Source organism: Entelurus aequoreus, linkage group LG05 (genome assembly GCF_033978785.1).
Source record: "Entelurus aequoreus isolate RoL-2023_Sb linkage group LG05, RoL_Eaeq_v1.1, whole genome shotgun sequence".
In the NCBI taxonomy this organism is placed as follows: Eukaryota; Metazoa; Chordata; class Actinopteri; order Syngnathiformes; family Syngnathidae; genus Entelurus; species Entelurus aequoreus.
Window position 1 is genome coordinate 59,129,557 of NC_084735.1, and position 15,619 is coordinate 59,145,175.

The 15,619-nt window shown below is 40.3% G+C and overlaps 1 long non-coding RNA gene across 1 annotated transcript in view; it reads left to right on the forward strand.

The window, feature by feature from the left end:
- Window positions 1–8,571: 8,571 nt before the first annotated feature.
- Window positions 8,572–15,619, forward strand: part of LOC133650813 (uncharacterized) — a 43,209-nt gene continuing 36,161 nt past the window's right edge. The window contains exon 1 of the long non-coding RNA XR_009826304.1: window positions 8,572–8,809. This is a non-coding gene — a long non-coding RNA (uncharacterized LOC133650813). The remainder of the gene's footprint in view (window positions 8,810–15,619) is intronic.

The following is a 15,619-nucleotide window of genomic DNA, read 5'->3' on the forward strand; positions in this document are numbered from 1 at the left end:
AGTTGAGTGTCATCAGCATAACAGTGAAAGCTAACACCGTACTTGCGTATGATGTCACCCAGCGGCAGCATGTAAATACTAAAGAGTGCAGGGCCAAGAACCGAACCCTGGGGAACTCCGCACGTTACCTTGACATAGTCCGAGGTCACATTGTTATGGGAGACGCACTGCATCCTGTCAGTAAGATAAGAGTTAAACCAAGACAAGGCTAAGTCTGACATACCAATACGTGTTTTGATACGCTCTAATAAAATATTATGATCGACGGTATCGAAAGCGGCGCTAAGATCAAGAAGCAGCAACATAGATGACGCATCAGAATCCATCGTTAGCAATAGATCATTAGTCATTTTTGCGAGGGCTGTCTCCGTAGAGTGATTTGCCCTGAAACCGGATTGAAAAGGTTCACAGAGATTGTTAGTCACTAAGTGTTCATTTAACTGCTGTGCAACAGTTTTTTCGAGAATTTTGGAAATAAACGGAAGGTGGGAGACCGGTCGGTAGTTTACCATGAGGTCAGGATCGAGGTTAGGTCTTTTGAGCAGAGGATGAATAACCGCTTTTTTGAATGCTAGGGGAACAGTGCCGGAGGAAAGTGATAAGTTTATAATACAGAACTACAGAACCCTAGCAAAGACCAAGGCCTATCTGTCCTAGAGCGACCTGGAGACTGGAATTCATGCCTTCATCACACACCGGCTAGACAACAACAACTCACTGTACGCTGGCATTGATAAGGCATCAAAGCACCAAAAAACGCGAGCACATCACCCCAGTCCTGGCCTCACTCCACTGGCTCCCTGTCCATCACCGCATTGATTTTAAATTACTTTAAATAGTTTTTAAATCCCTAAATGCCCTGGCCCCACAATACCTGACCGAGCTTCTGCACCATCATACCTCGTCTAGAGCCCTAAGGTCAGCTGAACAACAGCTGCTGGCGGTCTCCAGATCCGGGCTAAAGACCAGAGTGGACAGAGCCTTCTTCGTTGCCGCCCCTAAGCTCTGGAACAGCCTTCCCTTCACATCAGGTCAGCCCACAGCCTCGGGGTCTACAAAACCCTTCTTAAGACCTACCTCTTCTCGCTGCCCTATAACCTGAGCTGAGCCCGCCCACTAGGTCAACATTTCTAACCCCCACCCCCCTCGCTTTAGTTTTTTCAATTTGTCGCACTTTTATTATTTTATTATTTGTATCTTCATTTGTACTTTTTATCCGAACCCTTTCACCATATTTCTTTTGCACTATCTTGTTTAACTTATGCATTGTTTATGTTTTTTTGCTCTATGCTTTTTAACCTGTAAAGCACTTTGGTCCAATTTTAAAATTGATGTCCACCCATCCATCCATTTTCTACCGCTTGTCCCTTTTTTGGGGTCGCGGCGGGTGCTGGAGCCTATCTGTTGTAAACGTGCTATATAAATAAAGTTGCCTTGCCTTGCCTTGCCTACGCTATGTATACAATATATGTATAGGTACGGTATACATCTGTCTATATATGTGTACATATGTGTATACTGTATATATGGGTATATATACTATACTATATATACACACAAACACACTATTATATATATATATATATATATATATATATATATATATATATATATATATATATATATATATATATATATATATATATATATATATATATATACGTATATATATACATGTATATATATATATTTATATATATATATATACGTATATATATACGTTATATATATACGTATATATATAATAGTATATAAATGTGTAGTATGTGTGTATATTATACACACACTATTATATATACGTATGTATATATATATATATATATATATATACATATATATATATATATATATACATACGTATATATACATACGTATATATATACGTGTATATATATGTGTATATAATATACACACACACTATTATATATACGTATATATATGTGTATATAATATACACACACACTATTATATATACGTATATAAATATATATATATATATAAATATATATATATATATATATATATATATATATATATATATACACACTACCGTTCAAAAGTTTGGGGTCACATTGAAATGTCCTTATTTTTGAAGGAAAAGCACTGTACTTTTCAATGAAGATAACTTTAAACTAGTCTTAACTTTAAAGAAATACACTCTATACATTGCTAATGTGGTAAATGACTTTTCTAGCTGCAAATGTCTGGTTTTTGGTGCAATATCTACATAGGTGTATAGAGGCCAATTTCCAGCAACTATCACTCCAGTGTTCTAATGGTACAATGTGTTTGCTCATTGGCTCAGAAAGCTAATTGATGATTAGAAAACCCTTGTGCAATCATGTTCACACATCTGAAAGCAGTTTAGCTCGTTACAGAAGCTACACAACTGACCTTCCTTTGAGCAGATTAAGTTTCTGGAGCATCACATTTGTGGGGTCAATTAAACGCTCAAAATGGCCAGAAAAAGAGAACTTTCATCTGAAACTCGACAGTCTATTCTTGTTCTTAGAAATTAAGGCTATTCCACAAAATTGTTTGGGTGACCCCAAACTTTTGAACGGTAGTGTATAAATAATAGTGTGTGTGTATATAGAGGTACGCCCAGAAGACAGTGGAGATGATCATGGACTTCAGGAAAGTCACAGCCCCATCATCCCCCCTCACCCTGATGGACTCTTCCACCCCCGTCTCCATCGGGGATTCCTTCCGTTTCCTGGGCACCACCATCACCCAGGACCTCAAGTGGGAGCCGACCATCAGCTCCCTCATCAAAGAAGGCCCAGCAGAGGATGTACTTCCTGCGGCAGCTGAGGAAACTTAAGGTGCCGACCGAGATGCTGGTGCACTTCTGCACGGCCATCATCGAGTACATCCTCACCTCCTCCATCACAGTGTGGTTCCCCCGGCGCCACAGTCCGGGACAAGCATTGACTGCAGCGCATCGTACGTGCTGCTGAGAAGGTGATTGGCTGCAGGCTCCCATCCCTCCAGGACCTGTTCTCCTCCAGGACCAGGAGGCGTGTAGGTCGGATCACAGCTGACTCTTCTCACCTTGGACACAAACTATTCTCCTCTGTCCTCAGGCAGGAGACTACGGTCCATCCAGACCCACACCTCCCGCCACCTCAACAGTTTTTTCTCTCGGACATCAGACACATGAACAATAACAAGATCTGATAGCTCAGTTACAGCTCATTTTATTACCTATTCTGTGTTATATGTGTTTTATGTTGCACGATTGCACCAAGAAAATTCCTAGTTTTTAAACCTGTTCTCAAACAATGGCAATAAAAACTATTCTGATTCTGATTCTGATTCTGATGTACGTATATATGTATGTATGTACATATACTGTATATGTATGCATGTACGTTTGTACGTATGTGTGTGTGTGTACGTATATACTAAAAGATCTTATCTTTGTCCATGTATGTCAGATGAAACACAAATTGAGCTGTTTGGCCACAATACCCAGCAATATGTTTGGAGGAGAAAAGGTGAGGCCTTTAATCTCCGGAACACCAACCTACCGTCAAGCATGGTGGTGGTAGTATTATGCTCTGGGCCTGTTTTGCTGCCAATGGAACTGGTGCTTTACAGAGAGTAAATGGGACAATGAAAAAGGAGGATTACCTCCAAATTCTTCAGGACAACCTAAAATCATCAGCCCGGAGGTTGGGTCCTGGGCGCAGTTGGGTGTTCCAACAGGACAATGACCCCAAACACGCGTCAAAAGTGGTAAAGGAATGGCTAAATCAGGCTACAATTAAGGTTTTAGAATGGCCTTCCTGAAGTCCGTACGTGTGGACAATGCTGAAGAAACAAGTCCATGTCAGAAAACCAAAACATTTAGCTGAACTGCACCAATTTTGTCAAGAGGAGGGGCCAAAAATTCAACCAGAAGCTTGTGGATGGCTACCAAAAGCGACATGTAACCAAATATTAACATTGCTGTATGTATACTTTTGACCCAGCAGATTTGGTCACATTTTCAGTAGACCCATAATAAATTCATAAAATGTTCTTTTGTGACCAACAAGTATGTGCTCCAATCACTCCATCACAAAAAAATAAGAGTTTTATAAAGTATTGGAAACTCAAGACAAACATGACATTATGTTCTTTACAAGTGTATGTAAACTTTTGACTGTATACGTGTGTACGTACCTATATAAACGTGTATATATATTTGTGTATATACGCGTGTATGTATACATGTATATATCAATCAATCAATCAATACGTGCATATACATGTGTATGTGTTTTTGTCAAGGTTTAAATATTATTTTTCCTAGTGTGCCTTCCTCCTCCAGCTCCTTAGTCTTTGTGACAATGAGCTGGAGCGACAAAGCCACCCACCACATCCCTGTACTCTGTCTCACCACTCTTGCTAATACATCCACTACAGCCGAGTCGTCAGAAAACGTCTGAAGGTGGCAGGACTCGGTGTGGTAGTTGAAGTCTGTGGTGAAGAGGGTGAAGAAAAAAAGAGACAGAACCGTCCCCTGTCCACAGTCTGGGCCTGCTTATGACTTCAACAAATGTGTATACATTTTTTGCCCTTTAGGCCACGCCTGCTCTACATGTACTGTAGTTGTCTCATGTCCAAATGTCATCTCTGATTGTGTGTGTGTGTGTTAGCATTGAGCAGCACAAGTCATTGACAAAGTTACTAGTATGACTAGCATTCCTAAGACGGATGCTAACATGTGCATGGTGCTGAATGTGTTTAAAAATAACCTTCTGATGTTTTTTCTGAATCAGTGAACGCTGCGGGGGGAATACGACTTCTAAAGATAGAAGCATATTAATACATTTAGAAGCAGCAGTGCTTAAAATAGAAACACAAGCCAAGAGACATCATTTGCTGTTTGCCAGGTCAAGCGAAAACTGCTCATCTTTCATTCACAAAAGTCACACTTTGTTACATGGACCTAGACGCGGACTTTTTATATATATATATATATGTATATATATATGTATACTTTTGAACGGTAGTATATATATATATATATATATATATATATATATATATATATATATATATATATATATATATATATATATATATGTATATATACATACATACATAAATATGTATGTATACACATATATAGATATGTATGTATACATATGTGTATATATGTGTGTAAATATGTATGTATATACACTATATTGCCAAAAGTATTTTGTCACCTGCCTTGACTCACATATGAACCCATAGGGTTCAATATGATCTCGGTCCACCTTTTGCAGGTATTACAGCTTCAACTCATCTGGGAAGGCTGTCCACAAGGTTGCGGAGTGTGTTTATAGGAATTTTCGACTATTCTTCCAAAAACGCATTGGTGAGGTCACACACTGATGTTGGTCGAGAAGGCCTGGCTCTCAGTCTCATTCTAATTCATCCCAAAGGTGTTCTATCGGGTTCAGGTCAGGACTCAGGTTCAGGTCAGGACTCTGTGCATCCACACCAGACTCTGTCATCCATGTCTTTATGGAGCTTGCTTTGTGCACTGGTGCACAGTCATGTTGGAAGAGGAAGGGGCCCGCTCCAAACTGTTCCCACAGGGTTGGGAGCATGGAATTGTCCAAAATGTTTTGGTATCTTGGAGCATTCAAAGTTCCTTTCACTGGAACTAAGAGGCCAAGCCCAACTCCTGAAAAACAACCACACACCACAATTCCTCCTCCTCCAAATTTCACACTTGGCACTTTGCAGTCCGAAATGTACCATTCTCCTGGCAACCTCCAAACCCAGACTCGTCCATCAGATTGCCAGATGGAAAAGCGTGATTCATCACTCCAGAGAATCAATCAATCAATCAATCAATCAATGTTTATTTATATAGCCCTAAATCACAAGTGTCTCAAAGGGCTGTACAAGCCACAACGACATCCTCGGTACAGAGCCCACATACGGGCAAGGAAAACTCACCCCAGTGGGACGTCAATGTGAATGACTATGAGAAACCTTGGAGAGGACCGCATATGTGGGTAACCCCCCCCTCTAGGGGAGACCGAAAGCAATGGATGTCGAGTGGGTCTGACATAATATTGTGAAAGTCCAACACATCAGCGAAAGTCCAGTCCATAGTGGGGCCAGCAGGAACCATCCCGAGTGGAGACGGGTCAGCAGCGTAGAGATGTCCCCATCTGATGGACAGGCTAGCGGTCCACCCCGTGTTGGGAGCAGAGTAGAAAAGAAAAGAAAAGAAAAGAAACGGCAGATCAACTGGTGAATGTGTCTCCACTGCTCTAGAGTCTAGTGGCGACGTGCTTTACACCACAGCATCCAAAGCTTTGCATTGGACTTGGTGATGTATGGCTTAGATGCAGCTGTGCGGCCATGGAAACCCATTCCATGAAGCTCTCTGCGTACTGTACGTGGGCTAATTGGAAGGTCACATAGTATATATCTGTATCATGAATCAATTTAAGTGGACCCCGACTTAAACAAGTTGAAAAACTTATTCGGGTGTTACCATTTAGTGGTCAATTGTACGAAATATGTACTTCACTGTGCAACCTACTAATAAAAGTCTCAATCAATTAATCAAACATGAAGTTTGGAGCTCTGTAGCAACTGACTGTGCAGAAAGTCTTTGCACTATGCGCTTCAGCATCTGCTGACCCCTCTCTGTCAGTTTACGTGGCCTACCACTCCGTGACTGAGTTGCTGTTGTTCCCAAACTCTTCCATTTTCTTATAATAAAGCCAAAAGTTGACTTTGGAATATTTAGGAGCGAGGAAATTTTACGACTGGATTTGTTGCATAGGTGCCATCCTATGACAGTTCCACGCTGGAAATCACTGAGCTCCTGAGAGCGACCCATTCTTTCACATATGTTTGTAGAAACAGTCTCCATGCCTAAGTGCTTGATTTTATACACCTGTGGCCTGGCCAAGTGATTAGGACATCTGATTCTGAACATTTTGGATGGGTGGCCAAATACTTTTGGCAATATAGTGTATATATGTATGTGTGTATAGGTATATGTATATATATGTACAGTATATATGAATATATGAATGTACAGCATATATGAATATATATATATATATATATATATATATATATATATATATATATATATATATATATATATATATGTGTGTATATATATACTTTCATATATATATATATATATATATATATACGTGTATATATAACGTGTATATATATATATATATATATATATATATATATATATATATATATATATATATATATATATATATATATATATATATATATATATATATATATATATATATATATATACACTACCGTTCAAAAGTTTGGGATCACCCAAACAATTTTGTGGAATAGCCTTCATTTGTAAGAACAAGAATAGACTGTCGAGTTTCAGATGAAAGTTCTCTTTTTCTGGCCATTTTGAGCGTTTAATTGATCCCACAAATGTGATGCTCCAGAAACTCAATCTGCTCAAAGGAAGGTCCGTTTTGTAGCTTCTGTAACGAGCTAAACTGTTTTCAGATGTGTGAACATGATTGCACAAGGGTTTTCTAATCATCAATTAGCCTTCTGAGCCAATGAGCAAACACATTGTACCATTAGAACACTGGAGTGATAGTTGCTGGAAATGGGCCTCTATACACCTATGTAGATATTGCACCAAAAACCAGACATTTGCAGCTAGAATAGTCATTTACCACATTAGTAATGTATAGAGTGTATTTCTTTAAAGTTAAGACTAGTTTAAAATAATCTTCATTGAAAAGTACAGTGCTTTTCCTTCAAAAATAAGGACATTTCAATGTGACCCCAAACTTTTGAACGGTAGTATATATATATATATATATATATATATATATATATATATATATATATATATATATATATATATATATATATATATATATATATATATATATATATATATATATATATATATATATACATGTTTGTATATATATATATATATATATATATATATATATATATATATATATATATATATATATATATATATATATATATATATATATATATATATATATATATATATATATATATATATATATATATATATATATGTCGGCATCTGGTTCCATGTAACAAAGTGTGACTTTTGTGAATGAAAGATGAGCAGTTTTTGCTTGACCTGGCAAACAGCAAATGATGTCGCTTTGCTCGTGTTTCTATTTTAAGCACTGCTGCTTCTAAATGTATTAATATGCTTCTATCTTTAGAAGTCGTGTTCCCCCCGCAGCGTTCACTGATTCAGAAAAAACATCAGAAGGTTATTTTTAAACACATTCAGCACCACGCACATGTTAGCATCTGACTTAGGAATAGTCATACTAGTAACTTTGTCAATGACTTGTGCTGCTCAATGCTAACACACACGCACACAATCAGAGATGACATTTGGACATGAGAAGTGTGTGAGACACAACTACAGTACAAGTACAGCAGGCGTGGCCTAAAGGGAGTATACATTTTTTGAAGTCATAAGCAGGCCCACCCCTATAGGCAGACTGTGGACTCGGCTGTAGAGGATGTATCAGCAAGAGTGGTGAGACAGAGTACTGGGATGTGGTGGGTGGCTTTGTCGCTCCAGCTCATTGTCACAAAGACTAAGGAGCTGGAGGAGGAAGGCAACAGTGACCCCTGTTTCCATCCGGGGGGTCGATGTGAACATTGTTGAAGATTATAAATACCTTGGAGTTCACATTGACAATACACTGGACTGGTCTAAGAACACAGAGGCCGTCTACAAGAAGGGCATTGGCGTCGTTAGGCCTATTTTAGGGGGGGCTTAAGCCCTTCTTAAAAGGTTGGTGTGATTATTATTATTTTTTTTTTACAAAAAAAATGCAGAAATATACAACGTAAATATGCAGGATTATGAGTCTAAATAAATTATAATATCATTATTAACTATGACTAAAAATCATTTGAATACCCTTTGTCAGCGCTTATTATCCAATACAATCCGTTTCATCAGTAACGCCTGCATTACTATACTGAAAATCCTGTCCACGTTTTCACTGTTTCCTTAGCAAGGTCGAGCCAGACCCTAGTGTTTATGGACGTAAACCCAAAAGTAGACATGCCTCAATTCTAGTCAGCTCAGTACTGGCCCATTTGTTCCTATTTGAAACATTCTGTGCAATCGAAGTCAACAGTTTTTAAACCATGGAGAAGATTATGAAATGAGATGTCTCCCGCAGATTTGGGGACATTTGCCTCATTGTCTGCTCTGAAAAGCGTGTTGGCGACCAGTGGTGGAACATGGACTGACGTGTGTTCCTGAATCATTATTTTCGCCTATTTCTGTTAATTTCCACTATTTATTTTGTATCCCTCTATTTTGGTGAATAATGATGATGCTTATAATAATCGTTATCATTATTCGCCATTATGCGACTGGAGTGCAGGAGTTCACACTGAAGTCGCATCATAACAAGATCTGATTGATTTGTTATATAAAACTCATAATAATAATGTCTATATTGTTGCTGACAGAAAAATAACTTCCCTACTGTATGATAAGCAAAGCACTATACTACAGCTTTGCCGTATAGGTGTGCTACTTAAACTTAATTGATGTAGATTAATAGCCTTAGTGTTATTTTAGTGCAGTGTTTTGGGGACTCTGAAGATTGAATGCACTGACAGACTCATAGTTAAAAAGGAGTTGGTTTTTTTATCTTCACTTTTATCGTTTTCACCATAAATGGCAGGTTATTGTGATAGTCTATATATCACCCATTCCTACTGGCCAGGTGTGGCCTGTCGGCCTTGAATTTGACACCTGTGGTCTTAATGCCTTAAATCACCATTACAGTAATAACAGGAAACTAACAATATTGCTTTTCAACCATTTCGATTTCTTCAGTATTTGCTGTGTAATCCAAATACAGTAACAACAAGTTGTAAGCAAAAACAATCTTGCAAGTGTAACAATTCTGAATCAAAGAGGTTGTGCACAGACAACATATCTTTGGGTTGTCATCCAGCCTCTGATTTTTAGGCAAGGACGTTTCTTTTCACTAGAACCTTCTCTGATTTCAGGTCAACTCTGTAGTGCTGTGCAAGTTGGTTTACACTGCTATCATCTGTGCAATGTTTCCCTGTTTGCATGTTGCCTGCTAGCTTTTTCATACAACAACACTTTCTTGATGTGTTTTGGGCCTTCTAATGCTAATTAAAGATGACTAAAGCTTGTATTGGAAATTGTCCTTTTTTCGCTTAGTCAAACAACATTGTCTTTCTTAGATTTATTTTGAGAAGCTCGGGCATCTCAAAAGGCACAGTTCATATTCATAGCAGGTATGAAAGGAAAAGGCGCAAAATGCCAGATGTGTCATTCTTTTATACAATACAGTAGGGAGGAAGTAACCTTTGACCAACGACTAAGCAGATTTCGGACTCTTTGAACAACCCTCCAAGACTAAAAGCATTGTACGTTCGTATATGAAGTTCTCTCAAGGCTAACGCATCACATGTTTGGTTTGATTCTAAGACTAAAGGCACAGTACTTTAGGTTCGTTCCTGACTAAAACAACGTCTAAATGTTTATACGATGGCATATTTATGTTTTCAGACACATTTCACTTCTTTGATTCCAAAGGAATCGATAAAACAAGAATAAAAACATTTTCAAGTCACGTCCTTCAGTGTATAACAGTGGTGGGATCTGAGGGTTGGAAGGACAGCACAGTTCGTGGTTGGGTGGCTGGGCTTGTTGTCTGTGACGTCGGCCGGTGTGATGCCTTAAAGCCACGGTGCTTCGTCTGCTTCTGGCCCTGTAACAAGGTTCTTTGTGTTGTGCAAAAGGGCTCACTCTTCTATGACCTTGGAGGAGAGGTTACTAGCACGTCACACCTATTTAATAAAACCACCTTAACTTCTGACAACCAAAATATTACACAAAGCGAGTCGGTAAATAATCTGGGTATTATCTTCGACCCAACTCATTTGAGTCACACATTAAAGGCCTACTGAAACCCACTACTACCGACCACGCAGTCTGATAGTTTATACATCAATGATGAAATCTTAACATTGCAACACATGCCAATACGGCCGGGTTAACTTATAAAGTGCAATTTTAAATTTCCCCCCACACTTCCGGTTGAAAACTCCTTTGGATATGACGTATGCGCGTGACGTAGCCAGTAGAACAGAGGTATGGCTCCCCCATTGAGGCCAATACAAAAAGCTCTGTTTTCATTTCATAATTCCACAGTATTCTGGGCATCTGTGTTGGTGAATCTTTTGCAATTTGTTTAATGAACAACGGAGATAGCAAAGAAGAAAGTTGTAGGTGGGATCGGTGTATTAGCGGCTGGCTGTAGCAACACAACAAGGAGGACTTAATTGGATAGCAGACGCGCTAGCTGATGCTAGCCGCCAACCGCATATGTGATCGGGTGAAGTCCTTCGTCGCGCCATCGATCGCTGGAACGCAGGTGAGCACTGGTGTTGATGAGCAGATGAGGGCTGGCTGGCGTAGATGGAGCGCTAATGTTTTTAGCATAGCTCTGTGAGGTCCGGTTGCTAAGTTAGCTTCAATGGCGTCGTTAGCAACAGCATTGTTAAGCTTTGCCAGGCTGAGAATTATTAACCGTGTAGTTACATGTCCATGGTTTAATAGTATTGTTGATCTTCTGTCTGTCCTTCCAGTCAGGGATTTATTTATTTTGTTTCTATCTGCATTTGAGCCAGATGCTATCACGTTAGCTCAGTAGCTAAAGAGCTTTGCCGATGTATTGTCGTGGAGATAAAAGTCACTGTGAATGTCCATTTCGCGTTCTCGACTCTCATTTTCAAGAGGATATAGTATCCGAGGTGGTTTAAAACACAAATCCGTGATCCACAATAGAAAAAGGAGAGAGTTTGGAATCCAATGAGCCAGCTTGTACCTAAGTTACGGTCAGAGCGAAAAAATATATGTCTTTCACTGCATTCTAGTCCGTCACTCTTAACGTTCCTCATCCATGAATCTTTCATACTCGCTCAAATTAATGGGGTAATCGTCGTTTTCTCGGTCCGAATTGCTCTAGCTGCGTGGAAAACAATAGGAAAATATGAGGAGGTGAACAACTGACTACGTCACGCTACTTCCGGTAGGGGCAAGGCTTTTTTAAATTAGAGACCAAAAGTTGCGAACTTTATCGTCGTTGTTCTATACTAAATCCTTTCAGCAAAAATATGGCAATATCGCGAAATGATCAAGTATGACACATAGAATGGATCTGCTATCCCAGTTTAAATTAAAAAAAATTAATTTCAGTAGGCCTTTAAGAGTGTTACTAAAACGGCCTTCTTTCATCACCGTAATATCGCTAAAATTTGTCTCATTTTGTCCACCAGTTGAGATCATTATTCATGCGTTCGTTACGTCTCGTCTCAATTACTGTAACATATTATTTTCAGGGCTCCCTCCCTATGTCTAGCATTAAAAGGTTACAGTTGGTACAAAATGCAGCTGCTAGACTTTTGACAAGAACAAGAAAGTTTGATCATATTACGCCTAAACTGGCTCACCTGCACTGGCTTCCTGAGCACTTAAGATGCGACTTTAAGGTTTTACTACTTACGTATAAACTACTAAACGGTCTAGCTCCATCCTATCGTGCTGATTGTATTGTACCATATGTCCCGGCAGGAAATCTGCGCTCTAAGAACTCCGGCTTATTAGTGAATCCCAGAGCCCCAAAAAAAGTCTGCAGGCTATAGAGCTTTTTCTATTCAGGCTCCGGTGGGGTGGGTCCTTGCACTTTACACACAGAACTGCCGTCAGCTGTGGGACTCGTTTGCAGTGAGTGGCGTGGACCCACATGGCACGTTTCGTGACGTTGACTGCGGTGTGAATAAAACCTGGAATGGCCCAAGCCAGTGGCTGAGCTTGAACTTGTTTGGGCTCAGGTTCTTGATGAGGACCCAATCGCCGGGTTGGATGTTGTGCAGAAGTCTGTCGGCGGTGATCGGAAGCGCTTCTCGAACGGTCCTCCCGATGCCACTGAGAAAATTGGTTAAGTGCAAGCAATATTCAAATAACGCATCATCTCCCATAAATGTCTGGAGGGATCCTCTTGGCCTGGGACCCATCCGCACGTTTGGTGGGGCACCAAACAAAATCTTAAATAGTGACAGGTTCCTTCGGCTGCAAACTCTCATCCGCATCTGCATCAGTACCAGGACCAGGGGCCGGCATCATATCAGTACCAGGACCAGGGGCAGGCATCGTATCTAATTCATGCCATCACTACATTTTGCTCATTTCTGTTTATTGTTGCTGTTCTCTCTCTGTACTGTCCCTCCCCACTGTGGGTGGTAACTGTAGTGTTTTCTCAGGTCAACACCTAAAGTCGCACTCATATTGGTCATTAATGGGGGCTATTGTCAGAGATCTTTTCTGGGATGACCCATTGCGGAATTAACTCTCGCACCAGTGGCTTTGCAACAGTGTCAGCTGTCGCATTCTTTGTGGGGAAGGCTTTGACCCACTTGGAGAACATGTCTACCATCACCAAGCAGTATTTCTTCCCTTCGCCTGGGTGGAGTTCCATGAAATCAATCATTTGATGTTGAAAGTGGAAGTCGGGTGGGGGTGGGCAGCTGATGGAGTCTTCAGCGGCCTACCAGGGTTGTGCCTGGCACAAACCATGCAGCGAGCCCTTTGGTGAACCACATACGTTGGACCAGTGATTTTCAAACTGTGGTACGTGTATCACTAGTGCAGGGGTCGGAAACCTTTACCACTCAAAGAGCCATTTTGGAAAGTTTCATAAATTAAAGAAAACAATGGGAGCCACAAAAAATTTTTGAAAATTTAAATTGCTTTGCGCTATGTTAACCAGGGGTCTCTGACACACACACCGGCACACATCTTAATAAGGAAATTTAATGTTAGTGCGGCCCGCGACTTTTAATTCAATCAATCAATCAATGTTTATTTATATAGCCCTAAATCACAAGTGTCTCAAAGGGCTGTACAAGCCACAACGACATCCTCGGTACAGAGCCCACATACGGGCAAGGAAAACTCACCCACCCCAGTGGGACGTCAATGTGAATGACTATGAGAAACATTGGAGAGGACCGCATATGTGGGTAACCCCCCCCCCTCTAGGGGAGACCGAAAGCAATGGATGTCGAGTGGGTCTGACATAATATTGTGAAAGTCCAACACATCAGCGAAAGTCCAGTCCATGGTGGGGCCAGCAGGAACCATCCCGAGTGGAGACGGGTCAGCAGCGTAGAGATGTCCCCGTCTGATGGACAGGCTAGCAGTCCACCCCGGGTTGGGAGCAGAGTAGAAAAGAAAAGAAAAGAAACGGCAGATCAACTGGTCTAAAAAGGGAGTCTATTTAAAGGCTAGAGTATACAAATGAGTTTTAAGATGAGACTTAAATGCTTCTACTGTGGTAGCATCTCTAACTTTTACCGGGAGGGCATTCCATAGTATAGGAGCCCGAATAGAAAACACTCTATAGCCCGCAGACTTTTTTTGGGCTCTGGGAATCACTAATAAGCCGGAGTTCTTTGAACGCAGATTTCTTGCCGGGACATATGGTACAATACAATCGTCAAGATAGGCAGGAGCTTGACCGTGTAGTATTTTATACGTAAGTAGTAAAACTTTAAAGTCGCATCTTAGGTGCACAGGAAGCCAGTGCAAGTGAGCCAGTATAGGCGTAACATGATCAAACTTTCTTGTTTTTGTCAAAAGTCTAGCAGCCGCATTTTGTACCATCTGTAATCTTTTAATGCTAGACATAGGGAGGCCTGAAAACAAAACGTTACAGTAATCGAGACGAGATGTAACGAACGCATGGATAATGATCTCAGCATCGCTTGTGGACAAAATGGAACGAATTTTAGCGATATTACGGAGATGAAAGAAGGCCGTTTTAGTAACACTCTTAATGTGTGACTCAAACGAGAGAGTTGGGTCGAAGATAATACCCAGATTCTTTACCGAGTCGCCTTGTTTATTTGTTTGGTTGTCAAATGTTAAGGTGGTATTATTAAATAGATGTCGGTGTTGAGCAGGACCGATAATCAGCATTTCCGTTTTCTTAGCGTTGAGTTGCAAAAAGTTAGCGGACATCCATTGTTTAATTTAATTAAGACACGCCTCCAGCTGACTACAATCCGGCGTGTTGGTCAGCTTTAGGGGCATGTAGAGTTGGGTGTCATCAGCATAACAGTGAAAGCTAACACCGTATTTGCGTATGATGTCACCTAGCGGCAGCATGTAAATACTAAAGAGTGCAGGGCCAAGAACCGAACCCTGGGGAACTCCGCACGTTACCTTAACATAGTCCGAGGTCACATTGTTATGGGAGACACACTGCATCCTGTCAGTAAGATAAGAGTTAAACCAAGACAAGGCTAAGTCTGTCATCCCAATACGCGTTTTGATACGCTCTAATAAAATATTATGATCAACAGTATCGAAAGCGGCGCTAAGATCAAGAAGCAGCAACATAGATGAAGCATCAGAATCCATCGTTAGCAATAGATCATTAGTCATTTTTGCGAGGGCTGTCTCCGTAGAGTGATTTGCCCTGAAACCGGACTGAAAAGGTTCACAGAGATTGTTAGACGCTAAGTGTTCATTTAGCTGCTG